Here is an 18,510-nt window from a genome sequence, read left to right on the forward strand (position 1 = left end):
CTCTTTGCCCATCTACACTCATCTTATTTGCCTGCACTAGGACCACATGCTTCTGTGCCTTGCATATGTGAGTGTCTATCAAAATCCCACTAAGCACATCTCATTCCACAGCCTCCTCTGGTAGTAAGCTCCAGATCGTAACCACTCAAAAACTACTAATCAGATGCCCTTTAAAATGCCTCCCTCTCAAATTAAAACTACGCCCTCTTGTTTTAGACACTCCCACCATGAGAGACAAATTTCGATCATCTACCCTATTTTTATTTCTCTCAAAATTTTACACATTTCTTTTAGGTCACTAAGAGCCCGCATTTAGCCCATATCGTTCTAAACCCTTCTTATCCATGTACTTGTCCAAATGTTGTCATCCCACCTCCTTCAATTACTTTCTCTGGCAGCTTGTTTGTTCCATATACAGTACTATGCAAAAGCCTTAGACACCCTAGATATTTCATAAATTTTGATTTAGATGTCTTCTCCATTAGTCTGTCAGTAGAATGGAGCAAATGTCAGATTTCCAAAGATTTGTTTTCCAAAAAATTAGACATTAGAGCAATGTTTGTATTTTGTTAAAGAAATTTCAATAGTTCTATTTAATATTGGAGAACATATATGATATTCAACCTAAATTCTTGCACTTTACATCCACAAAAACAGAAAAGTACTCCAAAGAATGAGTTACAGTAAAAACGTTAGAACCCTAAAGCCCCCCTACTCCCCCTCCCACACACCAGCAACTGTCCCCCATCCCCCATCCCCCACTTATTCCAGGCAAGAAGCATCAGCACCTACCACTTCCAAGCAGGCAAAAGCCAATCCACTAGGAAAGACCAAGATCTGAAGCACGACAAAAACATACACCCAACAACTCAACATGCCAAAGTCCCTCTCTCTCCCTGATAAAGGGGCAGAGAGGTGTCAATCAGCAAGGAGGGAGCCCAACAAAAGCAAGACAACCTGCCGATTACAGTGTTAAAGCCTTCCGCGTCTCTTTTTTCGAGTTCTCCGACAAGAGAGAGGGAGAGATACTGATTCACCAAGTACCGAGACATATTATGTAATAGATCATAAGGTAACATATTAAGTAATAGACCACTTTTCAAATAAAAACTATTACTTTGTAAGTACTATAGCCCAGGGCACGATTAAATGAAGATAACATACAGGTGCGAATGATCAATGACATAATGAGTTGAATGAACTAACCTGATTAACTGAAACAGAAATGGGTGTAGAAGGAATCAAACTGGGTGAGGGACAACCAAACTAAACTAAAAGATGAGGGTATGGTAGGTGTGACAGTCTAACCTTCAAATGATCAATTCTTACACCACAGCAAGTGAGTGTAGACACAAGGTGGTCATCCTGCATCAGCAAGGTCTACTCCCAGCAGACAGAATTTAAAGCCACGCTGTCCGAGCTCTCTGATGAAGCACACAGAAACAGCCAAGGCCGAGGACCAGAAATGCAGTAGTTGGCCATGGAATCTGAGTGCAGCAGATTAACGATACATCAAACTGACGTCACTTCTAAACCAGAAGTCCAGCACTGCTATCAGCTCTGAAAAGATGCTGCCAAAAAACCATCACTCCAAAGTGGAAACAAAGCCAAGAGACTCACCTATCCACAAAAACACAAGGAGAGGGATGCTGAGCAATGACAGTATGTGCTCTAGACTGACAAGTTAAAATTAGAAACGTTTGGCTCACACAGGAGGCAGTTTATCCGTAGAAGAGCTGGAGAGCGCTACATGGACGAGTGTCTGCAGCCAACAGTGAAGCACTGCGGGTTTGGGGCTGCATTTCTGCAAATGGAGTTGGTGATCTGGTCAGAGTTAATGAGAAGTACAAGCAGATTCTCATCCATCACACACTCCCATCAGGGAGGTCCCTGTCAGACCCAACTTCATTCTGCAGCAAGACAATGACCCCAATCACACAGGCACAGTCATAAAGAACAATCTTCAGCAAAAAGAACAAGGAGTTCTACATCAGATGGTTTGGCCCCCACAGACCCCTGATTGACATCGTCGAGGCTGTCTGGGATTACCTGGAGAGACAGATGCAAGTCAGACAGCCAAAATCTGCAGAAAAACTGTGGCAAGTTCGGCAAGATGCCTGGAGCAACCTACCAGCAGGTTTTCTTATGAAACTGCACAACACTGTACCTAAGAGAACTAATGCAGCTTTAAAGGCAAAGGGCAGTCAGACCAAATACTGATTTCATTTAGCTTTTGCTGCTCTTTATAGTAATTTTTTGATATTTAGAAACTTGTAATTTCTTTATTTTTGAAAGCATCTTCTCTTTACAGAAATTATTTACATGTGCCCAAGACTTTTACACAGCACTGTGCACTCTAGTGTGAAGAAGTTGCCCTCGGGACCTTTGTAAATATTTCAACTCTTGCCTTAAACCTAAGCCTTCTCTCTTTTAATTCCCTTTCCTGGGAAAATGACAGTTTACATTAACCCTATGTATGCACCTCGAACGTCACCTCTCAATCTCCTACACTCCAAAGAATAAACTCATAGCCTGCCCAACCTCTCCCTATAACTCAGGCCATCATGTCCTAGCAGTATCTTTGTAAATCTGTTTGCAATCTTTCCAGTTTTATGATGTCTTTCATGTGACAAGGCAACCAAAACTGTTCCAAGTGCAGTCTCACTATGATGTAACACCCCAACTCGTATATTCACTGCCCTCACTGTTGAAGATCAGCACTCTTCAACATTCTGTCAACTTGCATTGTCATTTCCCAGGAATTCTGAACTTGGACCCACATCCTTTAGTGCCTTGCTATTTATAAAGTATGATCTATCCCTATTTGACTTCCCGAAATACATCAGCTCACACTTGATGAGATTAAATTTAAATTCCATCTACAATGTTCCTCCCAACTTTCCACCAGATGTTATATATCCTGCTGTTGCCTTAGACAACTGAAGTCAAGTTTACTGTCATCTGCACAAGTACTTGTGAGCAATGAAAAATTTGCAACATCATCACAGGTACATAGCAATATAAAACAGCATCATGCTATCCACAGCACCACCAATTCTCATCTTATCCACAAAGTTAACGATCAAACCTCCTATATTCACATCCATATTGATAATACCTATCACAGACAGGAAATGCCCCAGCACTGATCCCTTCTTATGGTTCCATCCTCTGCCATTCTATTTTAAACCCTCCCAGCACAATCACTGTTCACCAACCATTACTTGTTTCACAACACTAAATCTAAAATAGCTGGTTTCATTCATGGTTTTTCAGCAGACTGACCTAGAAAGCCATCCCTTGTGCATTCCGTCAGCTTACCTGTAGATCTGGGTTTTTTTCCCTGTCATTGTCAGGACTTCACGTCCTCAACACAAAACGCAGTCTGTCCTTTGCCCCTCCACGGATGCCGCCTGATCCACCGAGTTTAGTCAGCAGTTTGTTTTTTGCTCCAGATTCTAGCAGTACACAACACGCTTACAGACTTCCAATCAGGAAAAACATCCTCCCACTACAACCCTCAGCCAGGTTTGGATCCAATTAGCCAGTTTGTCAGAGACTTAACCTTTCCAGCCATGTCAAATGCCTCATAAATTCCATGTCACCAACTCTACTACATTGCCGTCATCAATCTCCTTAACTCCTCAATAAACTCAGTCAAATTAGTGAAGAAGATTTCCCTGCACATGCTAACTCTCCTTCATCAGTCCATGTCTCTCTAAAGGACATTAATCCAGTCTCTTAGAATCTTCTCCAATAATTAATGATGCTCTGGTCTTGTTTTCTCTTGATATTTGGAACCTTCTTACCTTTGCACCATTTGCCACTTGCCCTCAATTTCTGTGCCTTCTGTGTTTCATTTCCACTGGTGTCCCTTTTACTTCTATCCTTGTAACTTAGGTGTAGATTAAATTTTCCAGTCACTGTCAGAACTTCAGGTCCTCAACCCAAAACATCACCCATCCCTTCACCCTCCACTGACCCACCGGGTTTAATCAGCAGTTTGTTTTTGGCTGCACATCTGTCATTCCCGGTGTTTCCAGGTGCAGGTCAGCACTCTCCAAGTTATTGTACAGCACTGACCATACACTTCTCATTTCGCAGTTACAGTCCTCTACATTAGGAAGGAAGTTGAGAAGCAGGACTGCAAAGGTAGTAATCTCGGGATGACTGCCTGTGCCTCGCGACAGTGAGTATAGGAAACAGAGTGAGGTAGAGGATAAATGTGTGGCTGAGGGATTGAAGCAGGGAGCAGGGATTCAGATTTCTGGATCATTGGGACCTCTTTTGGGGCAGGTGTGACCTGTACAAAAAGGACGGGTTGCACTTGAATCCCGGGGGACCAATATCCTGGTGGGGAGGTTTGCTAAGGCTACTGGGGAGAGTTTAAACTAAAATTGTTGGGGGGTGAGAACTGAACTGAAGAGACTGGGGAAGAGGCAGCTGGTTTACAAATACAGAAAGCTAGGAGACAGTGTGTGAGGGAGGATAGGCAGGTGATAGAGAAGGGGCGCACTCAGACCAAAGGTTTGAGATGCATCTATTTTAACGCAAGGAGTGTTGTGAACAAAGCAGATGAGCTTAGAGCGTGGATCAGTACTTGGAGTTATGATGTGGTGGCCATTACAGATACTTGGTTGGCTCAGGGTCAGTATTGGTTACTTCAAGTGCTGGGTTTTAGATGTTTCAGAAAGGACAGGGAGGGAGGCAAAAGAGGTGGGGGCGTGGCACTGCTGATCAGAGATAGTGTCACGGCTGCAGAAAAGGTGGACACCATGGAGGGATTGTCTACGGAGTCTCTGTGGATGGAGGTTAGGAACAGGAAGGGGTCAATAACTTTACTGGGTGTTTTTTATAGGCCGCCCAATAGTAACAAGGATATCAAGGAGCAGATAGAGAAACAGATACTGGAAAGGTGTAATAATAACAGAGTTGTCGTGATGGGAGATTTTAATTTGCCAAATATCGATTGGCATCTCCCTAGAACACGGGGTTTAGATGGGGTGGAGTTTGTTAGGTGTGTTCAGGAAGGTTTCTTGACACAATATGTAGATAAGCCTACAAGAGGAGAGGCTGTACTTGATTTGGTATTGGGAAATGAACCCGGTCAGGTGTCAGATCTCTCAGTGGGAGAGCATTTTGGAGACAGTGATCATAATTCAACCTCCTTTACAATCGCATTGGAGAGAGATAGGAACAGACAAGTTAGAAAAGCGTTTAATTGAAGTAAGGGGAATTATGAGGCTATCAGGCAGGAAATTGGAAGCTTAAATTGGAAACAGATGTTCTCAGGGAAAATTACGGAAGAAATGTGGCAAATGTTCAAGGGTATTTGTGTGGAGTTCTGCACAGGTACATTCCAATGAGACAGGGAAGTTATTGGAGGGTACAGGAACCCTGGTGTACAAAGGCTGTAATAGATCTAGTCAAGAAGAAAAGAAGAGCTTACAAAAGGTTCAGAGAGCTTGGTAATGTTAGAGATCTAGAAAATTATAAGGCTAACAGGAAGGAGCTTAAGAAGGAAATTAGGAGAGCCAGAAGGGGCCATGAGAAGGCCTTGGCGGACAGAATTAAGGAAAACCCCAAGGCATTCTACAAGTATGTGAAGAGCAAGAGGATAAGATGTGAAAGAATAGGATCTATCAAGTGTGACAGTGAGAAAGTGTGTATGGAACCAGAGGAAATAGTGGAGGTACTTAATGAATACTTTGCTTCAGTATTCACTATGGAAAAGGATCTTGTCGATTGTAGGAATGACTTGCAGCAGACTGAAAAGCTTGAGCATGTAGATATTAAGAAAGAGGATGTGCTGGAGCTTTTGGAAAGCATCAAGTTGGATAAGTCACTGGGATTGGACGAGATGTACCCCAGGCTACTGTGGGAGGTGAGGGAGGAGATTGCCGAACATCTGGCAATGATTTTTGCATCATCAATGGGGACGGGAAAGGTTCTGGGGGATTGGAGGGTTTCGAATGTTGTCCCCTTATTCAAGAAAGGGAGTAGAGATAGCCCAGGAAATTATAGACCAGTGATTCTTACTTCAGTGGTTGGTAGTTGATGGAGAAGATTCTGAGAGGCAGGATTTATGAACATTTGGAGAGGCATAATATGATTAGGAATAGTCAGCATGGCTTTGCCAAGGGCAGGTCGTGCCCTACAAGCCCGATTGAATTTCTTGAGGATGTGACTAAACACATTGATGAAGATAAGAGCAGTAGATGTAGTGTATATGGATTTCAGCAAGGCATTTGATAAGGTACCCCATGCAAGGCTTATTGAGAAAGTAAGGAGGCATGGGATCCAAGGGACATTGCTTTGTGGATCCAGAACTGGCTTGCCCACAGAAGGCAAAGAGTGGTGTGCCTCAGGGATCTGTTCTGGGTCCCCTACTCTTCGTGATTTTTATAAATGACCTGGATGAGGAAGTGGAGGGATGGGTTAGTAAGTTTGCAGATGACACAAAGGTTGGAGGTGTTGTGGATAGTGTGGAGGGCTGTCAGAGGTGTACAATGTCCTGTGTATGTTACTCAAAATGGCTTCTTTGGTTTGTTACGAGTAGGAATGCTTCTTTGTCTGATAAATGTTTCTCTCGCCGTTGTTTCGCTTTAGAATGGCTGATATGGTAATTGTATTCATTTGTTAATCAATGGGGAATGTTATTGTGTTTTGTGAGGCTGGGAACTTGGGGGAGGGGTTGCGCGGGCTTGGGGGTGAAGAGAGTCGGGAGGAAGACAGACGAGGAAGGTGGACGTGCACTGGACAGCTCGTAAGACCACCGGGTGGTCCCAGGGGTGACGACGTGGCTGTCGGATGATTCGTTGATTGAGCTCCTACGATGTGCACTACACTGACTGAACTTTGATAAGTTGGCGCCTTTTGTTTTTTTTCCCTTGTATATATATATATATTGTATTGCCTAATACTTCTTTAGTTAATGTTAGTAAATTCTATAAAGTGTATTTCATAACGGTATTTGGTGTGAAGTTGATACGGTGAGCGGAAGGAGGCATAAACTCGATTCTCACAGCACCTGCGTGTACGGGAGGTGGGTTGGTGTGTGGCTGGATCTCCTTTTCCCCTAGACATATACCAGCCTGTTGGGTAAGTGTTACATTTGTGGGGGCTCACCAGGATTGGATTGTCAGGGGGCTGTGGAATCGCGCAGGTAGTGAGCGGAGATGGACAGAGATAAGATTGTTAGCTGGTGTGGATTTGAAGGTGTACTGGTACAGTACGCATGCGTAGTGAGCGGAGTGGATTTTCGAGTTTCGGGAGACGCGTTAGTGCGGGGGTTAAGTTTGGTGAAGGGTATGGGGCAGGTAGAATTGGTAGCTAGACGGTGTGGTAAAGTGGTGGAGTCTAGCTGGGTGTTGGTTAGTACGAGTGCTGACGTCAGGACGTTGGAACTGCCGGCGACAGTCAGTGTACCGGGGGAGGAGGGGCTGTGGGGGCTCCACACTCTCTCCGAGGATGAGGCGGAGGAGACATCGGAGGAGGAGCTAGAGCTAGAGGAAAACCCCGGAGAGGTGGCCGGCACTAGCAGAGGGAGGAGGGAGGAGGGAGTCGTGACTAGGCCCCGCCCCCCAGGTAGTAGGGAAGCCTCCGAGCTGGCAGCCGCACTTAACTCCCTGGTGGGAGTGGCCGAGAGGCCACGGCTGAAGCTGGGGGTGTTCTCCGGAGCCAAGCCTACTCCGGACGGGGAGGTGGACTATGAGACCTGGATCGAGCATACGTCCTTGATGTTAGAGGAGTGGCCAGGCTCGGAGGAGGAGAAGCGGCAGCGATTGGTGGGAAGTTTGAGGGGTTTAGCAGCCAAAATAGTTCGGGAGTGGAAAGCTGAAAAGTCTGGGGCCTCAGTGGAGGAATGTATAGAAGTTTTGGAGGGAGCGTTTGGGTTGTCAGGGGAACACTGGCTGCTTTTAGCAGAGTTCCAACGCCTGGAACAATGGAGAGGGGAAAAGCTCTCCGAGTACATATTTAGGATGGAGGGGATGCTCTCGGGGCTGCAGCGCCGGGAGGTAGTGAAGGCGCCTGACGTGGCTAGCGTGAGGATGAGTCAGTTATTAAGTGGCTCTCTGGAGGAGGACAAGGTGGCGTGGACTATCCAGCAGGCTTATAGGAAAGGCCCCCCTCCATCGTTCGGGCAACTGATTAGAGAGGTGCGGGAGGAAGAGAGAGCGTTGGGGCGGAAAAGGGGCGCGGGCCTACGAGAGCGATCATCAGCGATACAGGAAGTGGTGGCTGGGTGGAGGAATGACAACCCACCGGGGAGTAGAGAACCCCCTCTGGAGGGGAGGGACAGGGGAGATACCCACTGCCGGGGGCGACCAGTGCAGTGGGTTGGGAGTGGGAGTCATCCTGGGAGAGGAGGGGCGGCAGGCAGCGTGTGCTTTAACTGTGGGAAAGAGGGGCATTTCAGACGGGACTGTGGGTGGCCGAGGGTGTGCTATAGCTGTGGAGAGGAGGGACACTTCAGGTGGGATTGTGAGAGACCAGGAGTTCCGCGGAGGACAAGCCCCCCACGACTAAGAAGGGGGAGGTGTCGGGAAACTTGGGAGAGGCTCAGTGAGGGAACGGACTGGAGCCTCTGGAGGAACACGTTCCCAGAGATCAGCCAGGGGACCACCGGGTGCCCACGCCTCTATTCCAGATGGGCTGGCAGGACCCCGTGCCAGTGTGGGTCTAAGGATAGAGGGAGTTTACGCAAAAGCCGTTCTTGATACGGGATCGCAGGTGACCTTATTGTACCAGTCTTTCTACAACCAATATCTAAAGCATTTGCCCGTAACCCCATTTGACACCCTGCAGATTTGGGGTGTGAGCGAGGGTGATTACCCGTACGATGGGTACCTATCGGTGAGTTTGGAGTTCTCGGAGGGCGATGTGGGAGTGTCTGAAGCTATTGAGACATTGGTGTTGGTGTGTCCTGACCCGGTGGAAACCGGTGGTGCTGCCCTCCTGGTGGGGACTAACTCCCCTGTGGTGCAACGGCTCCTGGGAACTTGTAAGGAGAAAAGGGGGGAAGACTTTCTGGAGACCCTCTCGGTGCATCCAGTGTTTCGAGCAGTGTTCGAAGAAGGGGTTGCCTCCCTAGGACTGGACCCGGAGTGTAAACGTGGGACGGTGTGGTGTACGCAGGCGAGGCCCAAGGTGATCCGACCTGGGGAGGTAGCACTAGTGATGGGGACCCCCAGATTCCCAGGAGTGCCGACGGGCGAAACCCTGTTAGTAGACGCCCCGGACGATCTTGAAGGGGAGACACGATTTCCGGCGGGGGCGCTGGTGAGGCCCAAAGTGCAGAGACCCGGGGTGGTACATGCGAGGTGTATAGCTATAAGTTTCAGGAACACCACGGCAAGAGACATCACCTTTAAGAGGGGAATGCCGCTGGCACATCTGTTCCCGGTGACGGTAATGTCTAGCGCACCAGTGAGGACCCCTAACGGGGAGGGATCGGAGCATCGAAGGGAGCTGACCACTGAAGTCTTTAACTTCGGGGATTCCCCTGTGTCGCCGGAGTGGAAACACAGGCTAGTGGAGAAGATGCTGAAGATGGCAGCTGTTTTTTCTCGGGGCGAGTCTGATGTTGGCTGCTCCAAAAGCACTCGCTACACCATCCGGGTGACGGAGGACACCCCGTTCCGAGAGAGATCCTGGCGGCTGGCTCCGGCAGATGTTGAGGACGTGCGGCAGCACTTGTGCACGTTGAAGGAGGCCGGAATCATAGCTGAGTCCCGAAGTCCTTATGCATCCCCAATAGTGGTGGCACGGAAGAAGAATGGGCGAGTGCGCATGTGTGTTGACTACAGGACGTTGAATCGGCGAACTGTCCCTGATCAATATACTGTCCCAAGAGTCGAGGATGCGCTGGCCTGCCTGAGCGGTGCGAAGTGGTTCAGTGTGCTGCATTTAAGAAGTGGGTATTACCAGATCCCGATGAGTCCAGGCGATAAAGAGAAGACCGCTTTTATCTGCCCGCTGGGGTTCTTTCAGTTCGAACGAATGCCCCAAGGCATATCGGGAGCCCCAGCCACCTTCCAGAGGCTCATGGAGAGAACTGTGGGGGATATGAATCTGTTAGAGGTGCTGGTGTACCTGGACGATTTGATAGTGTTTGGATCGACTTTGGAGGAACATGAGGAGAGGCTGTTGAAGGTGTTGGGCTAGCTTAATGAAGAAGGGTTGAAGCTTTCCTTGGACAAATGCCAGTTCTGCAAGTCGTCGGTTAGCTACATTGGCCATATCATTTCGCAAGAGGGAGTGGCTACTGATCTAACCAAGATAGAGGCCGTGACCACCTGGCCGAGACCCCAGAAAGTGGGTGCTCTGTGCTCATTTTTGGGGTTCTGTGGGTATTACTGGCGATTTGTGAAAGGATACGCCAAAGTGTGTCACCCGTTGACTCAGCTGTTGTGTGGCTATCCCCCGGTGGGAAAGAAAAGGACGGGGGACCAGAGGCAGGACGCTGGAGGATACTGGAACCTGGCGGAACCTTTTGGCTCGAGATGGGATGATCAATGTGAAGAGGCGTTCCGGTCTTTGAAAAGGGCACTGACCCAGGCCCCGGTGTTGGCTTTTGCCGATCCCCAGAAGCCATATGTGCTGCACACGGATGCCAGCCGAGAGGGTCTCGGGGCTGTTCTGTACCAGGAGCATGGCAAAGCATTGAGGCCGGTAGCCTTTGTCAGCCGAAGCTTGTCGCCATCGGAGAGAAACTATCCCACTCACAAGTTGGAGTTCCTGGCGCTGAAGTGGGCGGTGGTGGACAAGTTGGGCGATTACCTGTACGGAGCCAAGTTTGAGGTGCGAACGGATAACAATCCTCTCACTTATATTTTGACTTCGGCGAAGCTAGATGCCACAGGACATCGGTGGCTGGCGGCCTTGTCGGTATATGATTTCAGCCTGAGGTACCGCCCCGGAAGCAAGAATGTCGATGCGGATGCTTTGTCTCGTCGGGAGCCGGGGGAACAGGAGAGGGACGAGGAGTGGGAGAGTGTCCCTGCCCCTGGAGTGAAGGCGATGTGTCAGTTTGCTATCACCGTGAAGGCTGAGGGAAGAGGGAGGCTGGAACGAGCCGTGGACCATCTGGGGGTTTTTGACGATGCCATACCCCTAGCTTACTGTGACCTGACCGCACTGCGGACTGAACAGTTGCCGGAACTGAGTCCGGGGGAAGTGGCAGCTGCTTAGCAAAATGACCCGGGCATTGGCACAGTGTGGAGAGCGGTCAAGAGGGGGGATGGGGCGTTGGCTGAGAAGGCGAAACACCCATTCGTGCCTCGGTTGTTGAAGGAATGGTCTCGGTTGAAGTTAAAGAACCAAATCTTTTACCAGGTAACGGCGCCTCCGGACCAACCCCACTGTTGGCAACTGGTCCTGCCGGAGAAGTATCGGCAGGCTGTACTCCAGGCCCTACATGATGATTCTGGACACTTGGGGGTGGAAAAGACCTATGGATTACTCAAAGACCGGTTCTACTGGCCCCGGATGAGGGGGGAAGTCGAAGAATACTGTAGGGGCTGCAGTCGTTGCATCTGGAGGAAGACCCTGCCCACGTTGGCGGCTCCACTGTTGCACTTGCAGAGTGCAGGACCTCTGGACCTGGTATGTATGGATTTTCTGTCGATTGAGCCTGACACCAGCAACACCGCGAATGTCTTAGTCATCACGGATCATTACACTCGCTATGCTCAGGCATTTCCCACTAAGGATCAGAAGGCGACGACAGTGGCGAAGGTGTTATGGGAGAAGTATTTTGTTCATTACGGCCTTCCCAGGCGAATCCATAGCGATCAGGGGCGGGACTTTGAGAGCCGCCTTATCCATGAATTACTGACAATGCTTGGGGTTGAGAAATCCAGGACGACCCCTTATCACCCACAGGGAGATCCGCAGCCAGAGAGGTTCAACCGGACCCTGTTGGATATGCTCGGGACGCTGGAGATTGGGCAGAAAAGCAGGTGGAGTCATCATGTTGGACAATTGGTTCACTGTTACAATTGTACTTACAATGATGCTACAGGATATTCGCCCTATTATCTGATGTTCAGGCGGGAAGCGAGGTTGCCAATTGACTTGTGTTTTGGGGGTGAAGTGGGTGAATTACCCGGGAAGTCCTATCTAAAGTATGTGTCCGACATGAAGAGGGAGTTACAGCAGGTGTACGAGTTGGCCGAGGCGGCGGCTACCAGACAAAATCAGAGGAATAAGATGCGGTATGATCGAAAGGTGAAGTTTGTTCAATTATTGCCGGGCGACCGGGTCCTTTTACGGAATTTGGGACTCCCTGGTAAGCACAAGTTGGCAGATCGATGGGCGGCCAGCCCCTATGTAATAGAGAGCCAGATGCCGAACCTGCCAGTTTACCGGGTGAAACCTGAGGATGGGAAAGGGCCTATCAAGGTACCCCATCGGAATCACCTGCTGCCGCTGGGTCAAGCGGTGCAGGTGGATACGGAGCCAGAGTGGGAGATTACGCCTAGTACAAGGACTCTGTGAGGGCACAGAGAAAGGGAAGAGCCCGCTGCTGAAGAGCGGGGACGGGTCCCTCGCCCGGAAATGGCTACTGATTTGGAAGAGGACGACTCAGATGAGTGGCCCCTGTTCCCATTTGCTGGTGCTCCAGTACCAGGAGAGGAGGCTCCTGGCCCTTCCCATACTGAATTGGGTGAGAGGAGGGAAGGTCTTAAGGGTCAGATGGAGAGGCAGCCAACATTGGTGGGAGAGAGGGTGGAGCCCGAGCGTGAGCCGGAGAGATCTCAGGTGAGGGAGGACCCCCGTGAGGAAGGGGGTGAGGGTCTGTCAGGAAGACCTGGGGTGTCCGAGACAGTGGGTTCGCAGGTGGAGAGGGAGCTCAGTGGGGCAGAAGGGGTATGGAGATCTCAGAGGATTAGGCGCCCCCCAGAGCGGTTGACATATGTGGTACCAGGAGAACCGAGTGTGATTTCTACTGCTCTGGGTAGTTATGTCACTGCTTTCTGCACCTGGGTTGGGTTTTGGGTGTTGCAAGAAGCTTTGGGGAACTCTAGTAATGCCATGAGGGCATGACATTTGCTGGTGGGGAGAGAATGTACAATGTCCTGTGTATGTTACTCAAAATGGCTTCTTTGGTTTGTTACGAGTAGGAATGTTTCTTTGTCTGTTAAATGTTTTTCTCGCCGTTGTTTCGCTTTAGAATGGCTGATATGGTAATTGTATTCATTTGTTAATCAATGGGGAATGTTATTGTGTTTTGTGAGGCTGGGAACTTGGGGGAGGGGTTGCGCGGGCTTGGGGGTGAAGAGAGTCGGGAGGAAGACAGACGAGGAAGGTGGACGGGCGCTGGACGGCTCGTAGGACCACCGCGACTGGCACTAGACGGCTCGTAAGACCACCGGGTGGTCCCAGGGGTGACGACGTGGCTGTCGGATGGTTCGATGGTTGAGCTCCTACGATGTGCACTACACTGACTGAACTTTGATAAGTTGGCGCCTTTTGTTTTTTTTCCCTTGTATATATATATATATATTGTATTGCCTAATACTTCTTTAGTTAATGTTAGTAAATTCTATAAAGTGTATTTCATAATGGTATTTGGTGTGAAGTTGATACTGTGGGCAGCGGGAGGCATAAACTCGATTCTCACAGCACCTGCGTGTACGGGAGGTGGGTTGGTGTGTGGCTGGATCTCCTTTTCCCCCAGACATATACCAGCCTGTTGGGTAAGTGTTACAGAGGTTACAACGGGACATTGATAGGATGCAAAACTGGGCTGAGAAGTGGCAGATGGAGTTCAACCCAGTTAAGTGTGAAGTGGTTCATTTTGGTAGGACAAATATGATGGCAGAATATATTATTAATGGTAAGACTCTTGGCAGTGTGGAGGATCAGAGGGATCTTGGGGTCCGAGTCCATAGGATGCTCAAAGCAGCTGTGCAGGTTGACTGTGTGGTTAAGAAGGCATACGGTGTATTGGCCTTCATCAAACGTGGAATTGAATTTAGGAGCTGAGAGGTAATGTTGCAGCTATATAAGACCCTGGTCAGACCCCACTTGGAGTACTGTGCTCAGTTCTGGTCGCCTCACTACAGGAAGGATGTGGAAGCCATAGAAAGGGTGCAGAGGAGATTTACAAGGATGTTGCCTGGATTGGGGAGCATGCCTTATGAGAATAGGTTGAGTGAACTCGGCCTTTTCTCCTTGGAGCAACGGAGGATGAGAGGTGACCTGATAGAGGTGTATAAGATGATGAGAGGCATCGATCATGTGGATAGTCAACGGCTTCTTCCCAGGGCTGAAATGGTTGCCACATGAGGACACAGGTTTAAGGTGCTGGGGATTAGGTACAGAGGAGATGTCGGGGTAAAATTTTTTACACACAGAGTGGTGAGTGCGTTGAATGGGCTGCCGGCAACGGTGGTGGAGGCGGATACGATAGGGTCTTTTAAGAGACTTTTGGATAGGTAGGTGGAGCTTGAAAAAATAGAGGGCTATGAGTAAGCCTAGTAATTTCTAACGTAGGGACATGTTTGGCACAACTTTGTGGGCCGAAGGGCCTGTATTGTGCTGTAGGTTTTCTGTGTTTCTATTACCACTACTCTCAGGAAACTTGAGACACTGATATTTACTCCACCCAAACTTTTGATCTTCAAACCAAGATGTTCTATTGGCCGTTACCCCATTTTTTTCCATCAGACCTACCCCACCTTCCACCTTCTCAGAGAAAAGCGTCATAGAATAATTTAATTCCCAGCATTGGACACTTTGTAACTGTGTCTCTACAATGACAGAACAACACAGAAACAGCTGGAGGAACTCAGGGGGTAAGGAACTGTCTGTAAAGTCAATTTGATATATTCCTGCTTGTTAATTTATCACCACGTGTATTTAACTAAACAACCTTTGAGGTTCTCTTTGCACCACATTTCCCTGTTCAGACTCAAGGTTTAATAGAACGTAGGACAGTAGAGTGCAGGAACAGACACTAAACGTGACACTATATCAAACTAAATCTATTCCACAATTTTCATATCTCTACATATTCCTGTGTCTATGTAATGCCTATTAAACACCACCATTGTATCTGCTTCCACTGTCTGTTCCAGGGACCCAGCACACTGTTAAAGAACTTACCCCACACATCTCCTTTAAATGTTCCCCTTCTCACCTTCAATGCACGTCCTCTGATATGTGAAGGTTTACTCCTATCATGCCCTGCTCCTTCCTCACACACTCAGAACATCATAATCCTTTTTTCACAAGCTTTCTCAAGTTCTCCTTGGCAGCACAGTGGGGGGAAGTGGGAATTGAATCAACAGGGGACTGGGCAGGCAGTCAAGGCAGAAAAATCTGCTGGACAATAGTAGAGAGTAGGAGACAGGAATAAAGAGATTATTCTATTTGCAGCCAGCATAAACTTTTTTACTAGTGAAATAATCCTATGACTGAACATATAAAAACAGTGTGAGTGAGGACAAATTGTGGAAAAACACCAGACACTCTGCAATGTTCTCACTTCAGCAAATATTGAGTTGTACAAAAGCTCAGCATTTCCATCACAACTCACTCCTTCAGTGTTTTACAACCACTGTCAGCTCACTGTGACCCAGCAAATCCAGCTATCTGCACCACACAATAGATACCAGCCACACCCAGTGAATGGTGAAACATTATACAAAAATCAAACTTCTAGAGGAACCCTGTGCAAAAGCATGAACTTCACCACAGAGGTTCTTAATGCTCCAGACTCAAACATCTACACTCTCTTCTGTCCGACCAAGGGCATGGAAGAAAAAGGGTGAATCTCCATCACACACTCTCAGCATCAGACACAGGGTGAATCTCCATCACACACTCTCAGGGTCAGACACAGGGTGAATCTCCATCACACACTCTCAGGGTCAGACACAGGGTGAATCTCCATCACACACTCTCAGGGTCAGACACAGGGTGAATCTCCATCACACACTCTCAGCGTCAGACACAGGGTGAATCTCCATCACACACTCTCAGGGTCAGAAACAGAGTGAATCTCCATCACACACTCTCAGGGTCAGACACAGGGTGAATCTCCATCACACACTCTCAGGGTCAGACACAGGGTGAATCTCCATCACACACTCCCAGGGTCAGACACAGGATGAATCTCCATCACACACTCTCAGCGTCAGACACAGGGTGAATCTCCATCACACACTCCCAGGGTCAGACACAGGGTGAATCTCCATCACACACTCTCAGGGTCAGACACAGGGTGAATCTCCATCACACACTCTCAGGGTCAGACACAGAGTGAATCTCCATCACACACTCTCTGCGTCAGACACAGGGTGAATCTCCATCACACACTCTCAGGGTCAGACACAGGGTGAATCTCCATCACACACTCTCAGGGTCAGACACAGGGTGAATCTCCATCACACACTCTCTGCGTCAGACACAGGGTGAATCTCCATCACACACTCCCAGGGTCAGACACAGGGTGAATCTCCATCACACACTCCCAGTGTCAGACACAGGGTGAATCTCCATCACACACTCTCAGGGTCAGACACAGGGTGAATCTCCATCACACACTCTCAGCGTCAGACACAGGGTGAATCTCCATCACACACTCTCAGGGTCAGACACAGAGTCAATGTCCATCACACACTCTCAGGGTCAGACACAGAGTGAATCTCCATCACACACTCCCAGGGTCAGACACAGGGTGAATCTCCATCACACACTCTCAGGGTCAGACACAGGGTGAATCTCCATCACACACTCCCAGGGTCAGACACAGGGTGAATCTCCATCACACACTCTCAGGGTCAGACACAGGGTGAATCTCCATCACACACTCTCAGCGTCAGACACAGGGTGAATCTCCATCACACACTCCCAGCGTCAGACACAGGGTGAATCTCCATCACACACTCTCAGGGTCAGACACAGGGTGAATCTCCATCACACACTCCCAGCGTCAGACACAGGGTGAATCTCCATCACACACTCTCAGCGTCAGACACAGGGTGAATCTCCATCACACACTCTCAGGGTCAGACACAGAGTGAATCTCCATCACACACTCCCAGGGTCAGACACAGAGTCAATGTCCATCACACACTCTCAGGGTCAGACACAGGGTGAATCTCCATCACACACTCTCAGGGTCAGACACAGAGTGAATCTCCATCACACACTCTTTGCGTCAGACACAGGGTGAATCTCCATCACACACTCTCAGGGTCAGACACAGGGTGAATCTCCATCACACACTCTCAGGGTCAGACACAGAGTGAATCTCCATCACACACTCTCTGCGTCAGACACAGGGTGAATCTCCATCACACACTCCCAGGGTCAGACACAGGGTGAATCTCCATCACACACCCCCAGTGTCAGACACAGGGTGAATCTCCATCACACACTCTCAGGGTCAGACACAGGGTGAATCTCCATCACACGCTCTCAGCGTCAGACACAGGGTGAATCTCCATCACACACTCTCAGGGTCAGACACAGAGTGAATCTCCATCACACGCTCCCAGGGTCAGACACAGAGTGAATCTCCATCACACGCTCCCAGGGTCAGACACAGAGTGAATTTCCATCACACACTCCCAGGGTCAGACACAGGGTGAATCTCCATCACACACTCTCAGGGTCAGACACAGGGTGAATCTCCATCACACACTCTCAGCGTCAGACACAGGGTGAATCTCCATCACACACTCCCAGGGTCAGACACAGGGTGAATCTGCATCACACACTCTCAGGGTCAGACACAGGGTGAATCTGCATCACACACTCTCAGGGTCAGACACAGGGTGAATCTCCATCTCACACTCTCAGGGTCAGACACAGAGTGAATCTCCATCACACACTCCCAGGGTCAGACACAGAGTGAATCTCCATCACACACTCTCAGGGTCAGACACAGGGTGAATCTCCATCACACACTCTCAGGGTCAGACACAGAGTGAATCTCCATCACACACTCCCAGGGTCAGACACAGAGTGAATCTCCATCACACACTCCCAGGGTCAGACACAGGGTGAATCTCCATCACACAATCCCAGGGTCAGACACAGGGTGAATCTCCATCACACACTCTCAGGGTCAGACACAGAGTGAATCTCCATCACACACTCCCAGGGTCAGACACAGAGTCAGTGTCCATCACACACTCCCAGGGTCAGACACAGGGTGAATCTCCATCACACACTCTCAACGTCAGACACAGGGTGAATCTCGATCACACACTCCCAGGGTCAGACACAGAGTGAATCTCCATCACACACTCCCAGGGTCAGACACAGGGTGAATCTCCATCACACACTCTCAGGGTCAGACACAGGGTGAATCTTCATCACACACTCTCAGGGTCAGACACAGAGTGAATCTCCATCACACACTCCCAGGGTCAGACACAGAGTGAATCTCCATCACACGCTCCCAGGGTCAGACACAGAGTGAATTTCCATCACACACTCTCAGGGTCAGACACAGGGTGAATCTCCATCACACACTCTCAGGGTCAGACA

At 49.0% G+C, this 18,510-nt stretch overlaps 1 protein-coding gene and 1 long non-coding RNA gene across 5 annotated transcripts in view; one reads left to right on the forward strand and one right to left on the reverse strand.

Annotated features, from left to right (window-relative positions):
* Nucleotides 1–18,510, reverse strand: part of LOC140733220 (equilibrative nucleoside transporter 1-like) — a 228,354-nt gene that overhangs the window by 195,331 nt on the left and 14,513 nt on the right. The window lies entirely within an intron of this gene.
* Nucleotides 1–18,510, forward strand: part of LOC140733221 (uncharacterized) — a 118,761-nt gene that overhangs the window by 94,647 nt on the left and 5,604 nt on the right. The gene's annotated exons all lie outside the window — the stretch shown is intronic.

The sequence above is a fragment of the Hemitrygon akajei genome, chromosome 9, assembly GCF_048418815.1.
Source record: "Hemitrygon akajei chromosome 9, sHemAka1.3, whole genome shotgun sequence".
NCBI classification, from domain to species: Eukaryota; Metazoa; Chordata; class Chondrichthyes; order Myliobatiformes; family Dasyatidae; genus Hemitrygon; species Hemitrygon akajei.